Here is a 24,360-nt window from a genome sequence, read left to right as displayed (position 1 = left end):
GTGGAGGAAGAAGTGGTAAACTATTTTGTTTTCTTTTTTCAGATTAGTAAACTTGAATGTAAATAGGGTTTTTAAAAGCAGAACATATTATTGTCATATTCACAAAGTCCTTTGTAGCCAGAGATAGGTTTGGTGTCCCAGGTGATGGAGAATTCACCAGCCCTGTGAATGCAGACCATGTGGCAGGCATCTTAGCTCTTCTTTCTCTGCCTCTGGTTTTCATTGTCTCTATGTTTCTCTGTCACTCTCTCTCTATGCCTCTCTGTCTCTCTCTCTGAACTGTCCAACATGCCAAAAAATTAAGCTCAAGGACACTGTGACCTCAAACAAGTCACTGATTATTTTCCGAGTCCTTTTTTCTTGTTTGATGATGGAGGGAGTTAGACAAGATGGAAGCTTTTGGACCCTCACTGCTCTAATTCTAGACTTCTCTTCCTCCGTGAGGCTTCTCTAACCTTTTGATTTCACAGTAGTCTTGTCTCTCTTTCTCTCTCTGTGTGCGTGTCCTTCAGAAATTCTAATCCTACTGAACATTGTGACCCATCAGCATTGCTTTTTGGAGGTAGCATGTCTATGAAATTAAAGCATCATGAAATAACTGGCATAAAATATTAAAAAAGACAATAAAGAATCATTTGGATAACCTCTACTTGAGGTAATTAAAGATAAGGCTTCTAATGATAGAGATCCTGAGAATTAATAAAGAAAATGACATAGGAGGACTGGATACTAAAAATTTGTCTGCTTGGCTTCTGAATTGTTCAACTGTACTTAGTCATGCTTTTTAATTTAAGGAGCAGGAAATGTTTATTTTGAAAGATGTGTTGCTAGACTGAAGATGGATAGGCTTTTATATCCTTTGGATAACACCCACTTTCTTATATTATCGTTTTTTCAAATATTTCTTTGCTCATGAAGAACCACTTTCCTCTGTGGTTTATTATTTGGATACTAGTTATCTCATGGTCTGGACCCTCCGTGCTTTTTCGTCAGGTACATACTACTCAGACAGTCCATTGCGTTTCCTCAACAGCCAGATCCAGGATCAGTGCAGAAAGGAATCTTCCAAGGAGCAGCCACCCAAAGGCACCAGGTGGGCTGAGAGCAGAGAGGGGTGTGGTTTGAGAAAGCACACAGGGTGGAAGGAAGGTCCACGAGGTCTGGGTTCAAATGGACTGCTGGCTCCCGGCTGGCCAGCCGGCCTCCAGCCTTCACCCCGCATGCAAACCTCTGTCAGGATACCTCCTGTGACAGTGGGTCAGTGAGGTCCTGGGGAGCATTCCTGGTGTTGCTGAGGAAGCCAGAGAAATAGCATTTTCAAGCCATGCATTTAGAAAAGTGTAAATATCAACATATTTGGTTTCTGACTCTCAGCCTTCAAGAAGCATCATTACCTTTGAATACTGGAGTGGGTAGCCATTCCCTTCTCCAGGGTATCTTCCTGACCCAGAGACCAGGTATCTGCATTGCAGGCAGATTCTTTACTGTCTGAGCCAGCAGGGAAGCCCCTTCTTTACCTTCAATAGCGGCTAAATCCTGATAAAAAAGTCTTCCCAGGACATTGAAAATTCCTGCTCACATAGGACTTTTTACCGCACTTTTTACATTTTACACTTCTCTGTTTCATTTGCCTACCTTATAAAGATGAGTTCATTTCAATAAAGCATGTGAAAGTTCCCCAGTAAGCACTCATTACATTCCCAAACCTTTCTAATAGCATCTCCTATATTAGGAAGAGAGACAGGGTGGTGTGTGCAAAGCTTATGGATTTCAGAGAAATAAAATTCCAGATGCATGCCTAGGCTTCATCATTGGCAAGCCAGTGGATAAGGGGGAGTCCTACCACCTCTCTGGAGCTCAATTTCCCCAGCTCTAAAATATAGTGATGGACTAGGTAATGTGCCTTTCAGTTAAAAGCATCTGTAAGCTACAAAATAGCCTAATTCTGACAAATAACTATACTTTTTCATTGTTGGTGGTCAGTGTTAAGTCTCTGTCCTTCACCATCTCCAGGAGCTTGCTCAAATTCATATCCATTGAGGTGATGATGCCATCCAATCATCTCATCCTCTGCCGCCCCCTTCTCCTCCTGCCCTCAATCTTTCCCAGCATCAGGGTCTTTTCCAACGAGTTTCAGCTCTTCACATCAGGTGGCCAAAGTATTGGAGTTTCATATCAGTCCTTCCAATGAATATTCAGGATCGATTTCCTTTAGAGTTGACTGGTTTGATCTCCAGGCTGTTCAAGAGACTCTCAACAGTCTTCTCCAACACCACAGTTAAAAAACATCAATTCTTCGGTGCTCAGCCTTCTTTATGGTCCAACTCTCACATCTATACATGACTACTGGAAAAACCATAGCCTTGACTAGACGGACCTTTGGTGGCAAAGTGATGTTTCTGGTTTTTAATACACTGTCTAGATTTCTCATAGCTTTTCTTCCAAGGAGCAAGTATATTTTTATTTCCTGGCTGCAGTCACAATCTACAGTGATTTGGGAGGCCAAGAAAATAAAGTCTGTCACTGTTTTTTTTTTTTTTTTTTTGCTCTGGATGATTAACTGTGATTTGTATTCGGCTGAGATTGACAAGACTCAGAGTTCCCTTTTCAACATACTAGGATTTCTTGCATCAGATGAAGCCCTCAGAAAAAAAGATGTTTTTGTCTCCAGTGACAGGTATCTGGTATACTTAAGTCTTCCATTTCATTATTCACCTTCATGTTTTCACTCAAACACATGTGGTTTTCAAACACAGGAAAGAAAACATGGTAACCTGTGGTTATAATTTCCACTAGAAAATAGAAAAAGTGTAGCTCAGAGTGTTTGCGAGGAGTTCCTTTAACAGTGAAAACCTGTGTTAGAAGAGTTTTTTTCTTGAGAAGAGCACTGTTAGTCACAGCACATTTAGAAGCTGTTGGAAAATGGGGCCTGATGACATCTGTTGTCATGAGAATAGTGTTGTAGACACAGAATGGCAGAGGTGTCGGTGTCCTTGGCGTTTCCCATCCTCCAGTATGTTTTTAAGCAGCCACTGTTTAAATTCAAATTCTGGGAAGTTGGGAGAAAATGTCTTTCTAGGGGGCCCTTCCCATTTCCCAAGTAGCTCTGAGTGTTTCTTATCTAAGCCCATCTTGAAGCAAGTTGGTTTGCTCACAACAGCTGTTCCTCGATCTAGCATTTGATCTTCATGGCTGTTTTCAACAAGGGTTCCACCTTCCACTGTGATCAGCTGAGTCTCATCTGAAATGAACGAACTCTTCAGTAAATGTGTAAAGAACATCAGCTAAGTTTATGATGTGAGCCCATGTCTGAATTTCAGTGTATCAGAAGGAAATGCAAGCAGTAAACAACCAAAAAAACAAAACAAGAAAACCACACACAAGCAGACAAAAACACCCTCTGGATTTTCTGAAACGGAACCATCGAAAACTATTAGAGATACAAGTAAGCCTTGTGCAGATTCTGTTTTCATACGACACTTTCATAAGACACTGCCATTTTGACCTTGGAAATCCACTTTTCAGATGTTTGGATGACCTAGCAGTGAGGGGAAACCACTCTTGACTAAGTCTCATGCATTGTTTCAAGAAGCCATCTCCTAAAGCTGCCATGGGGTCACGAAGAGTTGGACATGACTGAGCGACTGAACTGAACTGAACTGAAATCTGCCAGAGAAAGATGCATAAATGGAGGAAGAGGTACATGATAATTGAAATGTTTTTCTTCTGGTTGCCTTACCCATCACAATCAAAGAAGAATATGGTACGTGCAGCTCTGTAGCGTGTCAAGAGGAACAGACAGAAGTGATTTTCACATGCGCATTCAGCCTCAGAGGGAACAGAGACGCAGAACAAGAAAGCAGAGTGGGCTGTTCCACCTCTGCCAGGCTCTTATCTGCCACAGAGCGAGATGGTATCAGCAAGTATGTGTTTAGACAGGAGCACAGACGTGTGTGATGAGACCTGCATCTGTGTCAATGCAGGGCCGCCAGGGGCCCCCGCAGCCTGTCCTTGCATGATGGCTGGAAGGACCCCCTTGCCGCCCACATCACATATGCTGCTCCTTCAGCCCAGCCTTCCAGGGGCACCTTTCTCTGACATCGGCCCCAGCCCTGCTCTCCAGGCCCCTCTCTGAGTCATCCTCACCACTCAGCCTGGCCACACTGGCCTCAGCGCGTTCCCTCCCATACCAGACAACCCTCAGCTCTGGATGTCTGCACAAACTTCCTTCAGGTTTTGGTCTCATCATCACTTTCTCAATGAGCATTTCCCTGATGGCCCTGTTTAAAATCACAGCCATAAGAGCACCCTCCCCATCCATCCACCCACACTATTGCTGCGTGTCCCTCTGCTCTTCACGTCTCCCTAGTCCCCTTCTCAGTTTCATCTTTCTGGAACATAAACCCCAAGCTAGCAAGGATTATTTTTTCTGTTTTGTGTTCTATCGTATCTCCAACAACGTGGCACATGGAAGTCATTCAAGCAAGATTTGTTATATAGATGAATTAATTAAAAGTAGCTAATCACAATACATTGTGAAATATGAAATATTTTCACATATATTTATGTGAAAGAATGGAATGGCTGTAGATTTAACGAGTCCTTTCCTATCATAAGAAGCAGTTAATCCATTTACAAATAAGGACAAAGAGCAAATGCTTTATTTTTTATGTATGTATTTCCTATCCCCACCACTTTATTGAGGTAGAGTTGACAATTAAAAATTGTGTATATTTAAGGTATATACATTAACCATGTGATGGTTGGATGATATCACTGACTCAATGGACATCATTTTGAGCAAGCTCCAGGAGATGGTGATGGACAGGGAAGCCTGGTGTGCTGCAGTCCATGGGGTCGCGAAGAGTCGGACGTGACTGAGCAACTGAGCTGAACTGAAAGGTATACTATATGATGGCTTGATATATATATATACAATATCCTATTGGTTTTTTTATTTTTCTGGCTGTGCTGGGTCTTCGATGAGGCACAAGGGCTTCTCTAGCTGTGGTACCTGGGCTTAATTACCCATTAGTATATGGGATCTTAGTTCCCAGACCACGGATGGAATCTGTGTTCCCTGCATTGGAAGGCAGATTCTTAACCATTGGACCGCCAGGGAAGTTCCTACAATATCATGTTGTTGATGATCGTCGCATTGTTTGTTGTACACTAGATCTGAAAACAGTAAATTGAATTAGTCCTTTCTCATCATAAGAAGTATTTAATATGTTTACAGATAAAAACAAAGAGCATATATTTTAAATGGAATGCTTTCCCTCCAGAAAATTGGAATCCAATCACCTCCATAAAAACCAGTAATAAGTCGATGTTGGGATGTGAGGGGAAGAAGGATGGTAAAAGATGGTGGAATGATAAGTGGATTGAAAGTCCTGCCTTGGCAAGGTTTACAAGGTTGGTTGGAGCAAGAATACTAGAAGGAGTGATCTAGAAAGTCAGGCATTGATGGTCAAGAACTGGAAGGCTTGAAGTTATTTGTTTTTTTTGTTTGTTTGTTTTTAATTTTATTTTATTTTTAAACTTTACATAATTGTATTAGTTTTGCCAAATATCAAAATGAATCCACCACAGGTATTTGTAATGACAAGGTCAAGAGGAGGGCCACGGGATGAGTTAGTTTAAAGGATGAGAAAATAGGAGGAGAAGGCCAAGGAACTGAGAGCACAGTAGAAGGATCTCTTACATGGATGCAGAACAAAGGCAGAAATATTGTTAGAGAAATGACAGCGGGAGAGGACCTAAAAGACCCAAAGGGTTTGGGAGAGTGTCCCGAAGACAACGATGGATAAAGGCAAGAAGGAGGGGAAATTGGGTCAGAGTAATATCTGCTGGCATAAAATTCAAACAGAGGGAGTTTTGAGGAGGCAGAAGAGAGGGTTGTTTGGAAAACAACGTGCAGAATAAGTAGGGTATCTACCAGCCTCAAGACCCCATGGCATGAAGGGTATCAAAGAGGAAAACGCAACGACTGCTGGAGAAGACTTCCAGTGAGGCGGGTCCTCAGAAGACATCCAAGGAAGTGAAAAACACATGCGCAGAAATGGTCAAGGAGTGAAGGGAAGTTTCTCATGATTGACTGGAGTTCCAGTGGACCCAGTTAGGGAAGCCTTGGAGTGGGAGAGGTTTAAAAATAATCTTGGATGGTATAGATGAACTTATTTGCAAAGTAGAAACAGAAACACAGATGTAGCGAACAAACGTTAAGAGTACCCAAAGGGAAAGAGTGGGTGGCATGGATTGGGAGATAGGAATTGACATATGTACACTACTGATACTATGTATGAAATAGATAACAAATGAGCACAGACTGTATAGCATAGGGAACTCTACTCAGTGCTCTGGGTGACCTAAATGGGAGATGAATCCAAGGAAGAGAGGATATGTGTATACCGTGTGGCTGATTCACTTTGCTGTATAGCAGAAATTAACACTATAAGGTAACTAGACTCCCATTAAAAATAATAATAATCTGGGAAAGAGAAATACATGCCAGTGTATAACTCAAGCCCACACGTGGGGCTTATGCATTCAATGTAGGCACTGAATGACAGGACGAAGGTGATTGTCTTGTAGATTTTGCTTCCTCAACTGGATGAATGATGGTGCCCCTGACTGTGATGGGAATGAAATTCAGAGCTCTATTTTGGTCACATTTGGTCACATTCATTGGAGAAGCCTTAGATATACACTTGTAATGGTCAAGTGAGCAGTTGGATAGATTTATTCTTTCATGTCAAGGCAAGGTTTAAGAATATAAACTTACTCTGGGAAATATTATTGCCGAGACTGCTGGGATTAGTGTCAGCAGCTGGTTACTTCATCCTCTTACCAGAAGGAAAGGTTCTTGGGAAACGCAGTCCAGGTCAGCTACGAGTGAGTGGAGGTGAGAGTAAATTTAGTACAGGGATAGATAAGTAACCACAATTTAAGAAATTCCCAAACCTCAGAGAGCTGCCAGTAGTTTTCATAAGTTTGATGCCAAATCAATGAGTTTTTACTCATTTAGTAAACTGACATGAGTCTATTTGTAGCCTCAATTCCACTTAGTGTGAATATTCAATTATAGAATTTTGCCCCAGACCTCACAGGAGAGGGGGCACAGTATAATATATGGCATATGTACCACAGCAGCTTTCCTAAAATTAAAAAGAAAGAAAATCTGGATTCTGAAGTATCTGTCTAAAAAGTTTTGGGAAAGAATTCATAAAACTGTACCACAGGGATGTCCCTGGTGGTCCACTGGTTAAGATTTTGCCTTCCAATGCAGAGCGTGCAGGTTCAATTCCTGGTCAGGGAACTGACATCCCACACACCTCATGGTCAAAAAACCAAAACATAAAATGGAAGCAATATTGTAACCAATTCAATAAAAGACTTTAAAAATGGTCCACTTATGAAACCCAACAACAAAAAACTGTACCACAATCATGGCCAATGCTATACCAATTGTTTATATGAGTACATGCCTCTCTAGAGAACTAAAAAGCTTCTATTATTACTGTATGCACTCTCTCCCTAAGACGGGATGTTGACTACTCATTGGCTTTGTCTTTACCCCTTAAAATCCTCCATAATTTTTTTTCTAGAATCAACACAACTCACCATTTATCTGTTCTAGCCAGGGTGACCATATTTCTGGAACTCCAAATTACCATATCATTTGGCACAGGGTTAAAAAAAAAAAAAAAAAAACTAGTTAGAGCTAATTTAAGTAGAAAAGACATTTATTGAAGATTTTTTTTTCTTTTTAGCTCATGTATGTTCTAGGAAGGCTGTGGAATCACGCATGGAGACCATGTAGCCAGGAAGAATATACACATTATCCTTTAGGACTGGAGACCCTGGTACACAAACCCACAGCTTACCCTGCACCCAGGAATCTGCTGAGGGAATCTTAAGGTGCCCTGATAAATATTACTGCCTCCTCTCATCTGAGTTCTGAACAAATAAGAAAATAAGTGGTGAGAAATGGAATGCTGCCTCCCATATCAGTAAACAAAGGATGTCACACTCATTGGCAATTGCAGCCACCACCAAAGGTGAGCCCTGAGGAAACTCAGGAAGGAAACAAAGAATACGTGTCATCTAGCAGCCATCAAGATCGCCAGGAGAAATATCAATAACCCAAGATACACAGATGACACCACCTTTATGGCAGAAAGCAAAGAGGAATTAAAGAGGCTCTTGATGAAGGTGAAAAGAGAAGAGTGAAGAAGCTGGCTTAAAACTCAACATTCAAAAAACTAAGATCATGGTGTCTGGTCCCATCACTTCATGGCAAATAGATGTGGAAACAAAGGAAACAGTGACAGACTTTATTTTCTTGGGCTCCAAAATCACTGTAGACAGTGATTGCAGCTATGAAATTAAAAGACGCTTGCTCCTTGGAAGAAAAGCTATGACAAATCTAGACAGTGTATTAAAAAGCAGAGACATTACTTTGCCTACAAAGGTCTGTCTAATCCAAGCTATGGTTTTCCCAGTAGTCGCGTATGGATATGAGATGTGGACCATAAAAAAAGGCTGAGGGTCAAAGAATTGATGCTTGAACTGTGGTGTCAGAGAAGACTCTTGAGAGTCCCTTGGACTGCAAGGAGATCTAACCAGTCAATCCTAAAGGAAATCAGTCCTGAATATTCATTGGAGGGGCTGGTGCTGAGGCTGAAGCTACAATACTTTGGCCACCTGATGTGAAGAACTGACTCATTAGAAAAGACCCTGATGCTGGGAAAGATTGAAGGTGGGAGGAGAAGGGGATGACAGAGGATGAGATGGTTGGATGGCATCACCGACTCAATGGGCATGAGTTTGAGGAAGCTCTGGGAGATGGTGAAGGACAGGGAAGCCTGGCGTGCTGCAGTCCAGGGGGTTGCAAAGAATCAGATGTGACTGAGTGACTAAACAACAAAGCAGCCATGCCCTAAGATGAGCCCTGAGGAAACTCAGAAGGTGAAAACCCAGGATACCAGCCCCAAATAGCTGAGGAGTATATCAAAGCAATGATTTCAGCGAGCCCAGACGTTTGCATCTTCCCATACATAAAGAAGTGCTAAATTCCTTCACTTGGGATATCTGGTTTTCTTTAACTCACAAAATACTTTGGATGTTCACACTACCTGCCCTTTGTTGCAAACTTCTGTATCACCTCACTCCTCCCCTCTGAACCCCCACCTCCTCAGAGCAGTTCTCCCAAGGGTTACTTGAGATGCTCTCTCTCCTGCTTGAAGGCCTAAAAATTCCCACCAAATAAAACATAACTCTCAACTTTTAGGTTGTGACTATTTTTAAAGTCATAACAGTGAAGGGGCAGAGCACCTGGAAGGATGAATATTAAGTGCACTTGGAAGGAAACGCAAGGAGTGGAAATTGCGTCCCTGCCCACCAAGCATATGCATATGGAACTGGTGCTACCACTCTCTGCAGAACAGATTCTGCAAGGCGATTTCTTCTGTTCTCTTTCTTGCAGATCTAAGAGCCCTGCAAGAGTGTCTGATGCATAGCTTTGATAGGGACAGAGTAAAGGGACCAAGTAGATGATTAAATAGTTAATCCCACTAGGGGCTTGTAAGTAGAAAAATATGGGAGACCCCTGTAAGTTAATGATTACTTGAGAAAGCAGGTTTGCTTAACCACAAAACCAAGCAGGCTTGCTTAGCAACAAAATCATGCAACAGAAACAAGAGACAGGCCCCCCAAACAATAAAACAATGGTGGCATGAGACCCACATCCTGCCCAGTGAGATCAGTTACTGATTTCTCAGGCATACTCTCTGCACACATTAGAAAACAATGATTAGTCGACCTAGCTTTACCATGTGGGAACAAGAAAACTCATCTACTCAACCTGGAGGAGGAACTGATGTTGGAAGCATGATGTCTATTCAAGAAAAAGAAGTTCTTCTCCCCCTCCCCACTTTTCCTTTGATTATAAAACTGTAGCCCACGAAGTTCCCAGGCACAGCAGTTCTCACCTTCCCCTTGCAAACTTCACAAGTGTCCTATTCTAATACATCACTTCACCTCTTACTGAATTCTTTTCTGCATTGAGACCCGAAGAACTGTAGTAGCAGAGCTTTTCAGAGCCCCCCAAATGATACCCAGATGGCTTCAGATTCTTATCCTCTAGATGCTGTAGAGTTTGGAAAAGCTCATTATTGGTTTCTAAGTGTCTAGCTCTTTACTGGAATGGCCCGTCTGAACATCTGTAGGCATCTCAAAACTGACACCTACCTAGACCTCAGTACCCTCCTAGTCTCGCCTCCAAGTCTGACTCTCCTCCAGTACATCTGTCTTGATTAGTTGGTTCACCACCCATCCAGCCCTCCAAGTTGGACATTCCAGAGTGCTTTTCAGTTCCCCTGTTTCTTTTCTCTGCTTTGCTTCTTCTATTCCAGGGATCGAGTTCTGTGGGTTCTGCCTCTGGTCATCTTTCACACATATGGCTACTTTTCCCTTCCTCTGTGCTGTTCTGGCTCAGTCTCTTCATCCTTAGACCAGACAATAGCAAAAACATCCCTGCTCTTTAGAAAAGCAGAGACATATCTTTGCCAACAAGGTTCATATAGTCATATCTATGGGTTTTCCAGTAGTCATGTATGGATGTGAGAGTTGGACCATAAAGAAGACTGAGTGCTGAAGAATTGATGATTTTGAGCTGTGCTGTTGGGAAAAAAGCTCTTGAGAGTCCCTTGGACAGCAAAGAGATCTAACCAGTCAGTCCTAAAGGAAATCAACCTTGAATATTCATTGGAAGGACTGATGCTGAAGCTCCAGACTTTGGCCACCAGATGCGAAGAGCTGACTCATTGGAAACAACCCTGATGCTGTGAAAGATTGAGGGCAGGAGGAGAAGGGGGCAACAGAGGATGAGATAGTCAGATGGCATCACTGAACCAATAGACATGAGTTTAGCAAACTCGGAGAGATAGTGAAGGACAGGCAAGCCTGGCATGCTGCAGTCCATGGGGTCCCAAAGAGTCAAACATGACTGAGTGAACAACAACCCAACTCTTTGACACTTGACTTATTGGTCTAAATATACATGTGATCATATCTCAGATAAAGCCTCCTGGAATTCCGTCAGCAGTTAGCAGCCTTCACAATCCAATTCTCACTTCCCTTCCAACCATACCACGTGTTATTTTTCTCTCTAATGAACTTTAACTAAAATCACCAATACTTACAGACTATATATTGTGGAGATGAGCATAGTCCCTGACCTTTGGGACTTAAATTCTAGTGGAAGGAGCTAGAAAGAAGTAGGTTTCTAGTGTGGACCTTAAAAATAATTACAACCTAAAAGTTGGGCATTATGTTTTATTCGGTGGAAACTTCAAGTCCAGGAGACAGTCTCTCAAGTAACTCTGAAAGAACTCCTCCAAGGAGGCGAGGGGGGAGCCAGGTTATACAGAAGTTTTGCAACAAAGGGCAGATAGTCTGAACATCAAAAGATTATTGTTGATTAAAACCAGATAGCCCAAGTTAAGGAATTTAGTGCTTTTCTAAGTACAGGAAGATGCAAGAGTCTGGGCTTCCAGAAATCATTCCTTTGCTATGCACCTCAGCTATCTGGGGCTGTTTTCATATCCTGAGTTTCCTCGGGGTTCACCTTAGGGAGTGCCTGGAATCTGATGGCTGCTAGGTGGCAGGTACTCTATCCTTCCTGAGCCCCCTCAGGGCTCACCGGCTCACCGTTTGTGGGGGCTGCAAGTGCTGACGACTGTCATGCGTTTGTTTACTGATACGGCCGGAAATATTCCATTTCTCCCTAGTGGTATCAATGTACCACACATACGCACCTTAAACAACAGAAATGTGTCTGTCACCGTTGTGGCGGCAAAGTCCAAACTCCTGGTGTCAGCAGGGCTGGTTTCTCTCCTTGGCTGGTAGGTGGCCGCTTTATCCCTGTGCCTTCACATGGTCTGTGCAGAGCTATGCTAATCTTTTCTCATAAGGACTCCAGTCCTATGGGATTAGAGCCCACCTTGCTGACTTCATTTGACTTAATCATCTCTGTCTCCAAGTGCAATTACATTCTGAGACCCTGGAGAGCTAGGACTTCAACATATGAATTATGGGGAGGGGAGACACGATGAAGTCTATAACACAAGATACATTACTGTTCTATAATGTGCTCCATGGTAGCTCACATGGTAAAGAATCTGCCTGCAATGCAGGAGACCTGGCCAATCCCTGGGTCAGGAAGAGCCCATGGAGAAGGAAATTGCAAGCCATCTCAGTATTCTTGCTTGGGAAATCCCATGGACAGAGGACCCTGGCGGGCTGCAGTCCATGGGGTTTCAAAGAGTCGGACACGACTGAGTGACTAATACTCTAATTATCCTACTCTAATGTGCCTCTGGCAGGCAGAGTGAGTAGAAATCCTTCCAAGGGGAGATGATGCTGTGAATAAGATCTGGGAGAAGAAGTAGGCTTCCTCCAAGGGGAGAAATAAACGCAACTCATTCTACGAAGAGGCAATAGCACGAACAAAGACAAGAAGCTGGGAAAGTTGACAATCTGCTTGGGAGACGTGGAGACGTCCTCTTTGAATGGAGTAGCGGATGGATGGTAGAAAGCAGGGGGCATTCAGAGCCAGGTGGTAACAGCAGCAGTCGCAATACTTGGCCTGACATTTGGGGAAGAAACTGCAAACTCAGTGGGACACCCTGAGAGATTGATTGCATCAGCACCCAAAGTCCTTTCTGCATAAAGGAGCTCTCTGTAGAGTCATTTACTTTGCTCACTTGGTTGTTAAATTACTTCTTGTCTCCTGCTGATGGGTTTGCAGAGAAATTCACAGATGTTCCTGATATTTTTCAACCTAGCCATGTTGGTTTTGAACAGTGACTGCTTTTGGTTTTTGTGAAGAAAATACCTGCTTGCACAGCATCCTTGGGAGGAGACACTTGGAAGGTCAAAATCTTTTTGTTGGATGCCTCGAGCCACTGATTGAAATCACATTTTGCTATGTACCTTTGCCCTCCTTTCTAACTGATGGGGACATGTCAAGTATCAGTAAATGTGGTAGTATTTCTTCCATTTCCAGACTAAAACAGCTCTTGAACCTAAGGCTATCATTTTTCTAATGTGCTTTCTTGTTGTCTTTTTTAATCTGAAAAAAAAAGTCATACCTGATAATGTCACTCTGAAGTATTTTTCCAATTGCACAAAGCTTTTTACTCAATAGAAATATAATCATAACACTGTCAAAATAAACAGGCACATTAATCAGTATTATGGTTTTTGCTAATTTTTGGAATCTTTATCAATTGTATTATCTCTGCCTAAGGAACTTTCCAGATGGGTCAGTGGTAAAGAATCCCCCTGCCAATACAGGAGACACTGGTTCAATCCCTGGGTTGCATAGATCCCCTGAAGGAGAAAATGGCAGCTCACTCCAGTATTCTTACCTGGGAAACCCCACGAACAGAGGAGACTGGGGGGCTATGGTCCATGGGGTTGCAAAAGAGTTGGACAGAACTTTGGGACTAAACAACACCAAGGAAACCTAAATATTGAAATGCTTTTCTCAAAGATTAGTTGTAGAAAATGTTAGGCTGAGTTACTGGTGTAATAAAATCATGATAATCATTTACTAAAAGCTTAAATAACTGAATCTTGAAGAATGGGGAGAGATAAAGGTTGTTGTTTGTTTCAAAATACTTGAAAGAATTTTTAAATCAGTGAAAAACTAGAAAGCAGATATTCCAAGTGATTTGAGTGGAATCACAAGAAACAAATAGCTTTCTGTTTATCTTCTTTTCAAATAAGAGGGGAGCAATGGAACCAAATCCATGGAGACTGACTTGGCCACCCCTAAATGTACAATAAGTTAGAATTTATGTATCCTACAGAAATATTTAAGCATTTAACAGAGCCTCTGAAATTCTAGCCAAGGTTCCTTTTACAGGCAGCTGCTGCTGCTAAGTCGCTTCAGTCATGTCCGACTCTGTGCGACCCCAGAGACGGCAGCCCACCAGGCTCCCCCGTCCCTTGGATTCTCCAGGCAAGAACACTGGAATGGGTTGCCATTTCCTTCTCCAATGCATGAAAGTGAAAAGTGAAAGTGAAGTCGCTCAGTTGTGTCTGACTCCTAGCGACCCCATGGACTGCAGCCCACCAGGCTCCTCTGTCCATGGGATTTTCTAGGCAAGAGTGCTGGAGTGGGGCGCCATCACCTTCTCCACCTAGAGATTGTCATACTAAGTAAGTCAGAGCCTACCACTATTGCTGAATTATAGCTAGATTACCTAAGCACACAGTATGAAACTTTCAATATTTTTTGGATAATATGGAAAGTGAAACTTTAAAACTTTTAAAAGCTTTAATTGGTCACTTACTATAGTCATTTTATAACCGTAATTCTTACAATAGACTATGAGCTGGATATTATTTCTCCCTTTTTATCATTACATAAAGAGAAATTCGGAGAAGGCAATGGCACCCCACTCCAGTACTCTTGCCTGGAAAATCCCATGGATGGAGGAACCTGGTGGCTGCTGTCTATGAGGTTGCACAGAGTCGGACACAACTGAAGTGACTTAGCAGCTTAGCAGCAAAGAGAAATTAAGAGCCAGAAAATGTGTACAATTTGCCAAAATCCTAAGGTTAGCAAATGACTTTAGATCCAGCTTTGAGATCAAGCTTGTGTTCTGAAAACCTTCCAGGGTACAAAGAATACTTGTTGAGTGAATTAATTTTTTAGTAGAATTTAGCTGTTGTTCAGTCACTCAGTCGTGTGACTCTTTGTGACCCCATGGACTGCAGCACGCCAGGTCTCCCAGTCCTTCACCAGCCCCCAGAGCTTGCTCAGGCTCATGTCCATCGAGTCGGTGATGCCATCCAGCCATCTTGTCCTCTGTCATTGTTTTCTCCTCCCGCCTTCAATCTTTCCCACCATCAGGGAAAGATTTTCTAATAAGTCAACTCTTCGCATCAGGTGGCAAAATTATTGGAACTTCAGTTTCAGCATCAGACTCTCTAATGAATTCTCAGGATTAATTTCCTTTAGGATTGACTGGTTAGATCTCCTTGCAGTCCAAGGGACTCTCAACAGTCTTCTCCGACACCACAGTCCAAATGCATCAATTCTTTGGAGTTCAGTCTTGTTCATGGTCCAACTCTCACATCCATAGATAACTACTGGAAAAACCATAGCTTTGATTAGACAGACTTTTGTTGGCAAAGTAATGTCTCTGCTTTTTAATACGCTGTCATAGCTTGTCATAGCTTTTCTTCCAAGGAGCAAACATCTTTTAATTTTGTGGCTGTAGTCACCATCTGCAGTGATTTTGGAGCCCAAGAAAATAGTCTGTCACTGTTTCCATTGTTCTATTTGCCATGAAGTGATGGGACAAGATGCCATGATCTTAGTTTTTTGAATTTAGTAGAATGTAAAATAAAATGAAATAATAATAAAATAAATTTTGAAAGAGGCAGCTTAGTCCATTCTCTTAATGTGAATTTTAAAGCCCTTTTCCTGATCCATCCTGCCTAATTATTTTATCATTTAAAGTCTTGAATATACATATATACAATGGAATATTACTCAGTCATAGAAAGAATGGGTTTGAGTCAGTTCTAGTGAGGTGGACAAACCTAGAGCTTGTTATGCAAAGTGAAGTAAGTCAGAAAGACAAATATTGTATATTAATGCATATATTTGGAATCTAGAAAAAAGGCATTGATGAGCCAGTTTGTAGGGAAGGAATGGAGACTAAGATATAGAGAATGGACTTGTGGACACAATGGCAGAAGGAGAGAGTGGGAGGAATGGAGAAAGTAGCATCGACATATATACACTGCCCTGTGTAAAATAGATAGCTGGTAACCTAGATAGCATATTGAAAAGCACAGACATTACTTTGCCAACAAAAGTCCATCTAGTCAAGGCTACGGTTTTTCCAGTGGTCATGTATGGATGTGAGAGTTGGACTGTGAAGAAAGCTGAGCACCGAAGAATCGATGCTTTTGAACTGTGGTGTTAGAGAAGACTCTTGAGAGTCCCTTGGACTGCAAGGAGATCCAACCAGTCCATTCTGAAGGAGATCAGCCCTGGGTGTTCTTTGGAAGGAATGATGCTAAAGCTGAAACTCCAGTACTTTGGCCACCTCGTGGGAAGAGTTGACTCATTAGAAAAGACTCTGATGCTGGGAGGGTTTGGGGGCAGGAGAAAAAGGGGATGACAGAGGATGAGATGGCTGGATGGCATCACCGACTCGATGGACGTGAGTTTGAGTGAACTCCAGGAGATGGTGATGGACAGGGAGCCCTGGCGTACTGCGATTCATGGGGTCGCAGAGTCGGACACGACTGAGCGACTGAACTGAACTGAACTGAAGTTGCTATGTGACACAGGGAGTCCAGCCTGGTGCTCTGTGATGACCTAGAGAGGCGGGGTGGGGGAGGGCCAGCCTGGCACTCTGTGATGACCTAGAGGGCTGGGGGCAGTGGGGGGTTGAGGGGGGCAGTGGTGGGGAAGCGATATATTATGATTATGGCTGATTTGAGTTGTCATACAGCAGAAACCAATACAATATTGTAAAGCAATTTCCCCCAATTAAAAATAAATTTAAATAAATAAAAAGCTATTGTTTTCAAGTAAAAAAATAAAATCTTGAATATATTATGTGGTTGAATTTTTTTAGAAGCATCTTTTACGTCTTAGAATCTAGGGGTAATGATTTCTGTAAAAAGCAGTGGATTTGCTCAGGAAAACCCACCGGTATCATTGAGATACCTGGAAGATTCAGGTTCAAATGATAAAGTCTTCCCTCTCACTTCTCCTGCTTTGTTCAAGCATTATTCTAAGTCCCCACATTTACTTCTTACTCTTCCCAAGATTCGAGGGGAGGAGTTGTGTGGTTCTAGAACAGGCTGTGGTCTCTTTTTTGTGTGTGTTCTACCATTTAAGACCTGAGATATTTTCTTATGGCTCCTGGTCTAAAAGTTTCAAGCATTGCAACCAAGTAGTCAACCAAAAAGTCAAAAGTCAAAACCACCACTCTACTGCTTGTGGAATAAGCATCCATATTTCTCACTCTAAGCTTTATGTTTTCCCATGGTTTAGAACCAACCTACATCTGCAAATTTCTTCGTTAACTTCCATAAAAGTTCTCTCCCCTACACCAGCTGACTATTTATTTCTTGACCACACCATGTACACCCCATGCTGCATTCTTGCTTAAACAAATCCTCAGCCTGGAATTATCTGTCCAGTCCTCTGTCTGTTCAGTCCTTTGGACATCCAACTCAATCAAGTTCCACCTCTTCCCTGAGCAGCCACTCTAAAGCCAACAATCTTTTATGCCATTTATTTAGTTTGTAGAAATATGCTACTTCATATTATTAACTTTTGCCCTTAGGTCTTTTTTTTATCATTTACATTTTAGTTTTGTAAGCTTGATCCCAAGACTTAGATCATATTTGGAAAATGCATACATGCAGAAGAAACACTCAGATAACTTTGTTGATATGATGGAAAATGATGAGAATGAGCATTTGTCTTGAGTTTTAGAGATAAAAAGTCATAGACTGAACTTCAAGGTAAAGCACATTGTTGGTTTCAAACCATACATAATGACAACAACTTTTGACTGAGCAGTCATCTCAGTGGAGTTGCTCTTTTAGTGACTAGAGGTTAAATCATTACAAATGGTGGAGGCGAGCAGGTGTGGCAAGTACGTGTCTTAGAGTTTAACTTAACTTTACATGAATCCTTTACTCATGGCTAACCCAATAATTTAGCATGGCATTTTTTCTCAGCTTGACTTTCCTCCCAAAAGCAGAACTAGAAATAAGAATCCTTATGGAAATAATTTACTTTGAGAAGTGCTTTCGGAGTCTAGGAATGGGGAGTAGAGGAGAAAGTGAGAGAGAGGGTGGGAAAGGCACCCGAAGTGTGCATCACAGAGTCGGCTACTGTGTGGGCAGCTCAGGCTCAACCCTAAGGAGCACCTGAGGAATGGTGCAGGATGTTCCTTGGAGTTGCCTATCCAAGACAGAAACGGAGTTCTTAGTCACTGGCTCCCAGTGCAAGGTCAAGGTCATCCCAGCAATTCACCCACTGGCAAGAGGGCTGGTGCCCCGCAGACTTCCCCTGTCAAATGGGCAAAGATGCCCCTGGACAAAAGGTGAAAGATTCACAATGTGGGGACTTCTCTGGTGGTCCAGGAGTTAAGAATCTGCCTGCCAATGTGGGGGACACAGGTTCGACCACTGGTCTGGGAAGATCCTACATGCCAAGGAGCAACTAAGTCCATGCACCATGACTACTGAGCCTGTGTGCCCTAGAACCCGTGCTCTACAACAAGAGATGCCACTGCAATGAGAAGGCCCCCCCGGCCCCCGCTCGCCACAACCAAAGAAAGCCCTCACGCAGCAACAAAGATCCAGCACAGCCAAAAATAAAATAATAAAAAATTTATAGACCAAAACTGCATGGGAGCAAGTTTTCACATGTGCCTATATGAAAGCTGGTGCTAGTGGTAAAGAACCCGCCTGCCAATGCAGGAGACGAAAGATGCAGGTTCAATTCCTGCGTCGGAAGATCCCCGAGAGGAGGGCATGACAACCCACTCCAATATTCTTGCCTGGAGCGTCCCATGGACAGAGGAGCCTGGCAGGCTATAGTTCAAAGGGTTACACAGAGTTGGACACAACTGAAGTGACTTAGCACACATATATGAAAGTTACCAAACACGGTTGATTAATCTGGTAAAATCTCAAAATACGTAGATTTCCTACGTGAGTTTTCACTGGAGTCAGTTCTTATTCTGGGAAGATAGAGAAATATTGCCCTCCTTACAGGACCAGGTAAAGAAGCCAGGCCAAGGAGGATGTTCTTGTTATGAAGATAGATGTTATTTCCAACTAAAGTTGTTGATGCTCCCAGGAGCCCTTTGATATATTTTCAGGGAGTCTCTGAATGATAACCATCTGAGAACATGAAACATCTGAATGAGTTTTAACAGTTTATGAGAATCAATAAAATATTTGGCTTATATAGCCAGTCACAATATATATCAACTCCCCTTCAGTTCAGTTCAGTTCAGTTGCTCAGTCATGTCCAACTCTTTGCGACCCCACGAATCGCAGCACGTCAGGCCTCCCTGTCCATCACCAACTCTCGGAGTTCACCCAAACTCATGTGTATCGAGTCAGTGATGCCATCCAGCCATCTCATCCTCTGTCGTCCCCGTCTCCTCCTGCCCCCAATCCCTCCCAGCATCAGGGTCTTTTCCAATGAGTCAACTCTTCGCATGAGGTGGCCAAAGTATTGGAGTTTCAGCTTCAGCATCAGTCCTTCCAATGAACACCCAGGACTGATCTCCTTTAGGATGGACTGGTTGGATCTCCTTACAGTCCAAGGGACTCTCAAGAGTCTTCTCCAGCACCACAGTTCAAAAGCATCACTTCTTTGGCACTCAGCTTTCTTTACAGTCCAACTCTCACATCCATACATGACCTCTGGAAAAACCATAGCCTTGACTAGACAGACCTTTGTTGGCAAAGTAATGTCTCTGCTTTTGAATATGCTATCTAGGTTGGTCATAACTTTCCTTCCAAGGAGTAAGCGTCTTTTAATTTCATGGCTGCAATCACCATCTGCAGTGAATTTGGAGCCAAAAAAATAAAGTCTGACACTGTTTCCTCTCTTTCCCCATCTATTTCCCATGAAGTGTTGGGACCAGATGCCATGATCTTTTTTTTCTGAATGTTGAGCCCTAAGCCAACTTTTTCACTCTCCTCGTTCACTTTCATCAAGAGGCTTTTTAGTTCCTCTTCACTTTCTGCCATAAGGGTGGTGTCATCTGCATATCTGAGGTTATTGATATTTCTCCCGGCAATCTTGATTCCAGCTTGTGCTTCTTCCAGCCCAGCATTTCTCATGATGTACTCTGCATAGAAGTTAAATAATCAGGGTGACAATATACAGCCTTGACGTACTTCTTTTCTCAACTCCCCTTAGTCTTGGGAAATTTTTTCTCCCAGTTACACATTACAAGCATGTGACTACTCCCTTGATCATACAAGAGAAGTTATCCAGTTGATAAATATTGTCTGCACAAGACAGATGAGAGAAGCAGATAAATAATAAAACTGATTATTCAGAACCACATCTGTTCTCCAAGAAATAGTTAAAATGCACTGTTGTACTGTAAATTATCATTAACGAGGTACTTCATGGAGAATTCCTGTCTGGGACTGTGTCTTAGATAGTAAACATAGGAAAATGTACTAACAAATTACAAATTAATCAATAGCCCATACTAAAGAAGGAAGTTTTAATTGGAGAGAGTTACATATTCAACCACACATGCTAATCTTGAAATTCTCAGAAAGTCTGAGGTCAATCACACAGTATTTAAGATCCAGAGGGATCCATGTGGTTCAGGACTGGACTTGCATAATTAACAGAAAACTTGGATTTTTTTTTTAAACAGAATTATTTATGTTGGATTTTAACAAATGCCCAAGTTTACTTTAAGAGTATATTTGGCTTCTAGACTAATTAGGGGCGAAAAGTGTTTCTTATGACCAAGGATTTGGGTTTGGAGGCCTAGAGGCCGTTTCTCTTTAAAGATATGCAGACCTCCAATATACATAGAAATAATGATAGCAAATCAGTCTTGGTGTGTGTCGAGAAAACCTTGAGCCAATGGTTTCTGGTGGGAGATATTGAAACTGCTTATGTAGCCACTTCAACTATGATTAAATAATAGCCTTTCTCTGACTTTATTGCAAAATTCTGGGGTAAGTTGACGGTTTCAATGTAGAAAAACAGTGTATTTTATTTGGCTAGACCACCTGGTATGTGGGATCTTAGTTCCCTGACCAGGGATGGAACCTGTATCCCCTGCAGTGAAAGAATGGAGTGTCTTAACTAATGAACCACCAAGGAAGTCCCCAAAACAGTAGTTTAAAAATGCTTCTGGTTAAGTGGAAAAAGATGCAGAGAAGAGAAGAATAGTCTTAGTCATGGGAAGACTTTTGCCCATATGAGCTGCTCCAGGCTCTCAGGGATTATTGCTCTTACAGAAATCAAATTCATCAGAAGCACATACATTCTTAAGCTCGTTCACATATGTGCACCCCAGTTTAAATGTTTTATTATTTGATTCCCTATTAAATGATTACTCTTCATAAGTCCTCTTAGGGGTTAATTGTGCAATTCTAGGAGCTAAAGGTAGACATAAATGAAAGTCAGAATCCCTTCATTTGCAAATGCTAGTCAGTTCTGCATAACTAAGCATTATCATGTGAAGATGGATGGAAACTTCATAAAGTAGACATTTTTCATGCAGCTGTGATCAGTGAGTTTCGAGTAGCGGAGAAAAACACCATTTGCATATGCAAATTAGTGCAGCTTGAACAATGGCTTGATTGTTGTTATTTAAATAAGGAGTAATTAATTAGCATTCATGCAACACGCTGGCTTTCACATAGCTAATCGTATAGATCCAAATTTCAAAATAAAAACAATGCTCCCCTTTGCCAAATTCAACAGAAGCTGAGAATTCTTAAAGTGAGAAGCTTATGGGAGGGAATTCCCCTCTGGTAGGACCCATTCCTCTCTCACTATTGCTTCAGCTATCTTGAATAGAGTAATCTTTTTTTCTCTTTCCTTCTGAAGTGCAGTTCGAGAACTTAAAAAAAAAAAGATGATAAAAGAAACTGTGAAGAGAAACCCAAAACACAAAAAGATAACAATGGAACACAATTCAGAGTTCAAATTTCTGAACTGATTCCTAGGTGAACTGAGGTTGAATTTCCTTCCTCACTTGCAAGACCACTGGTCCTCCTTCCTCTCAGCGTTTGCTCGGACTTCCAGCTCATTTGCCAAGAAGAGATTCCCGACATGTCTCAAATTCACCAGTGCAGCCCCTTGGCTCAGATTACCAGCACTGCACCGTTTTCCTTGACAGTAATTCACCTAGGAACCCTCAAGGGAAGTGAGCCAACACTGTGGGGGGTTTCTTCACCTGCCTTCCTAGAGCAGGGATTGGGATGCTAAAGATCACATCTCCTAGAACTCCCTTGCCCTCAGGTTTTCTGGATATGATGTAGTCTGCTGAGCAGAAACATTTGCTTGGGATTTGAATGTGAGATGAGCAAGGAGCCTCCTTTTTGTTTGGGTCATAGCAGAGCTAGTGTGATTCTGGGTCCAGAGAGCGTGCAGGCCACTTTTATCCCTGGGCTGGTGGCCTCCTGATGCTGGATCATGGCAGAAGCAACGATTCTCATGGCTGCCAGATCCTGCCATGTAATTTAAAAGTTGTTCCTAGAAGAAAGTATAATCTGGAGTTTGTTTCTGCAGTTTCCCTATGATTTTAGAATGTGTTCAATAGCGTGTGATAAAGGTCTTACTTAAACCAGCTAGCGTGGAGTCTATTCTCTGCACCTGAAATTTTACCCCAACAGTACTTGGTACTCCCAGGAGAGTCGCGAAATGTGGCGATGTGATCTTATCTGGTTGAATTTGAAAGCAACAAGGATGTCCTACCTATGGAATATAAGCCTTTTTTTTTTTTTATTCTGCCAGAAAGCTTAGTGGAAAAAAATTAAATGTATAGTAAGTTCAGGGTTCAAAATCTATTTTTAAGGAAAAGAGAGCCAAGAAACTTGTATGGATGCTCTGAAAACATCTCAAGTCTTACAGTCACAGGCTGAGGTATCTAGAAATCAGATGTGGGCTGCCTTCATGGGTCACTGAATTATATCAGAGATTGTCCACTTCCAGCCCCATATTGTCTTTGTGTGTGTGTGGAAATAGGACAATGCTGAGAGAGAGGAGTGGAAGGGGGATATTTAGGCAGATTCTAACTGTAACGAGGGCTTCCTAGGTGGCACTAGTGGTAAAGAATCCACTTCCCAATGCAGGAGACATGGGTTTCATCCCTGAGTCAGGAAGATCCCCTGGAGCAGGAAATGGCAATCCACTCCAGTATTCTTGCCTGGGAAATCCCATGGACACAGGAGCCTGGTGGGCCAAAGTCCATGTGCCCAAAAAGAGCTGGACACGACTGAGCGCACATGCACAGCCTTAAGAAGTGGCTTCACCTGCAGAAGACCTTCCCGCCCTGTTGCTCCATGGAATGCGCTCACTTGGGGTGACGACCTAAGAGGGGGATGACTGTTCTCTCATTGCCTCCAGGGTTCCAGTTTCTCTCCTCTGACAAGGCTGCAGTCAGGCTCCCTATGAAGACTCTGGGAGGGAATTTCAAGCCTGGCCTGGGAGAAGTCTCACCCACTTAAGGAATTGCAAGATGTGCTAATTAATATCAGCAGAAACCAGGGAAAAGAGGGTGAGAGTGGGTTCTGCAGGGCATAATGCAGGAAGGAAGGAGCACCATTTTAGATTAGGCGGCATTTATCAAACAGGGGCACCTACTAAAGGTTCTGGACTCAGTGTGTGAGTTCAAAAGCTGCAAATGGTTTGCATGGAGGGCTGACTGAAACAGACACGGAACGAAAGGACTTTGAGACACCAGAATACCTTGGCTTATGGCAGATGAAGGAATCAAAGGATTTAAGGAGACAGATATGCCACAGTGGGTTTATGATGTAAAACGTGCTCGCTCACCCTCTGTTCTAGTGACTCATTCCTGTTGCTCCAAACTGCCACAAACTTAGTGGTTAAAACAATACAAATGTATCACACCATGGTTCTGGAAGTCAGAGGTCCTAAAATCAAGGTGATGGTTGGGCTGTACTCTTTCCAGAGGCTCAGGGAGAGAATGTGTCCTTACCTTTTCTATCTTCTAGAAGCCATCATATTCCTTGATTCACGTCTCGTGCAGCGTTATGTCTTCAAATACACCTCGCAGCCACCCATGTCTCTGCTCTCATCATCACAACTCCTTCCCTGACTAGTCTCTCTCTACAAAGATGCTTGTGATTACATTGGACCCACCTGACCATCCAGAACCATCTCCCCATCTCAAAATCCTTAAATTGATCACACCTGCAAAGTCCCCTTTGGTAAGTTAGCCTGTTCACATGGTCTAGGGATTAGGATGCAGACATTTCTGTTGGCAAGATTCTTCCATCCCACCAACTATGTCCAAGGGCATAGAAAGGGGACCAGAAGTTTTGTCCTTCCCCAAAGCACTGAGAAGTCTCTTTTAAAAGCACTGAAGGTCAGGCCTCTGGAGGCTGGAGACAGGCAGGCACTTCTGAAAAGCACTTCCAGGCATCTGCAGGGCAGGTGGAGTTTAGAGGCAGCTCCTCATTGGCCAGAGCCAAGGAGGGCAGGGCTACCAGGTGATGTTGAGGAACCAAACCAGCTTCTCTTCCCTGGGAAAGTGCTCATCGTAAGAGATGAAAGTAAGGAAT

General features: G+C 42.6%; 1 protein-coding gene across 2 annotated transcripts in view; it reads right to left on the bottom strand.

Annotated features, from left to right (window-relative positions):
• Positions 1-24,085, bottom strand: part of PRKCQ (protein kinase C theta) — a 188,195-nt gene extending 164,110 nt beyond the window's left edge. The window contains exons 1-2 of one of the 2 annotated variants that reach the window (XM_045162727.1): positions 23,775-24,085; positions 6,785-6,888 (exon numbers count right to left, since the gene is read on the bottom strand). The gene's annotated coding sequence lies outside the window, so the exon portion shown is untranslated. The remainder of the gene's footprint in view (positions 1-6,784; positions 6,889-23,774) is intronic. The other variant, XM_044928258.2, reaches the window with a different exon arrangement.
• Positions 24,086-24,360: the final 275 nt, after the last annotated feature.

The sequence above is a fragment of the Bubalus bubalis genome, chromosome 14 (genome assembly GCF_019923935.1).
Source record: "Bubalus bubalis isolate 160015118507 breed Murrah chromosome 14, NDDB_SH_1, whole genome shotgun sequence".
NCBI classification, from domain to species: Eukaryota; Metazoa; Chordata; class Mammalia; order Artiodactyla; family Bovidae; genus Bubalus; species Bubalus bubalis.
This window is presented reverse-complemented; position numbering and strand designations above follow the sequence as displayed.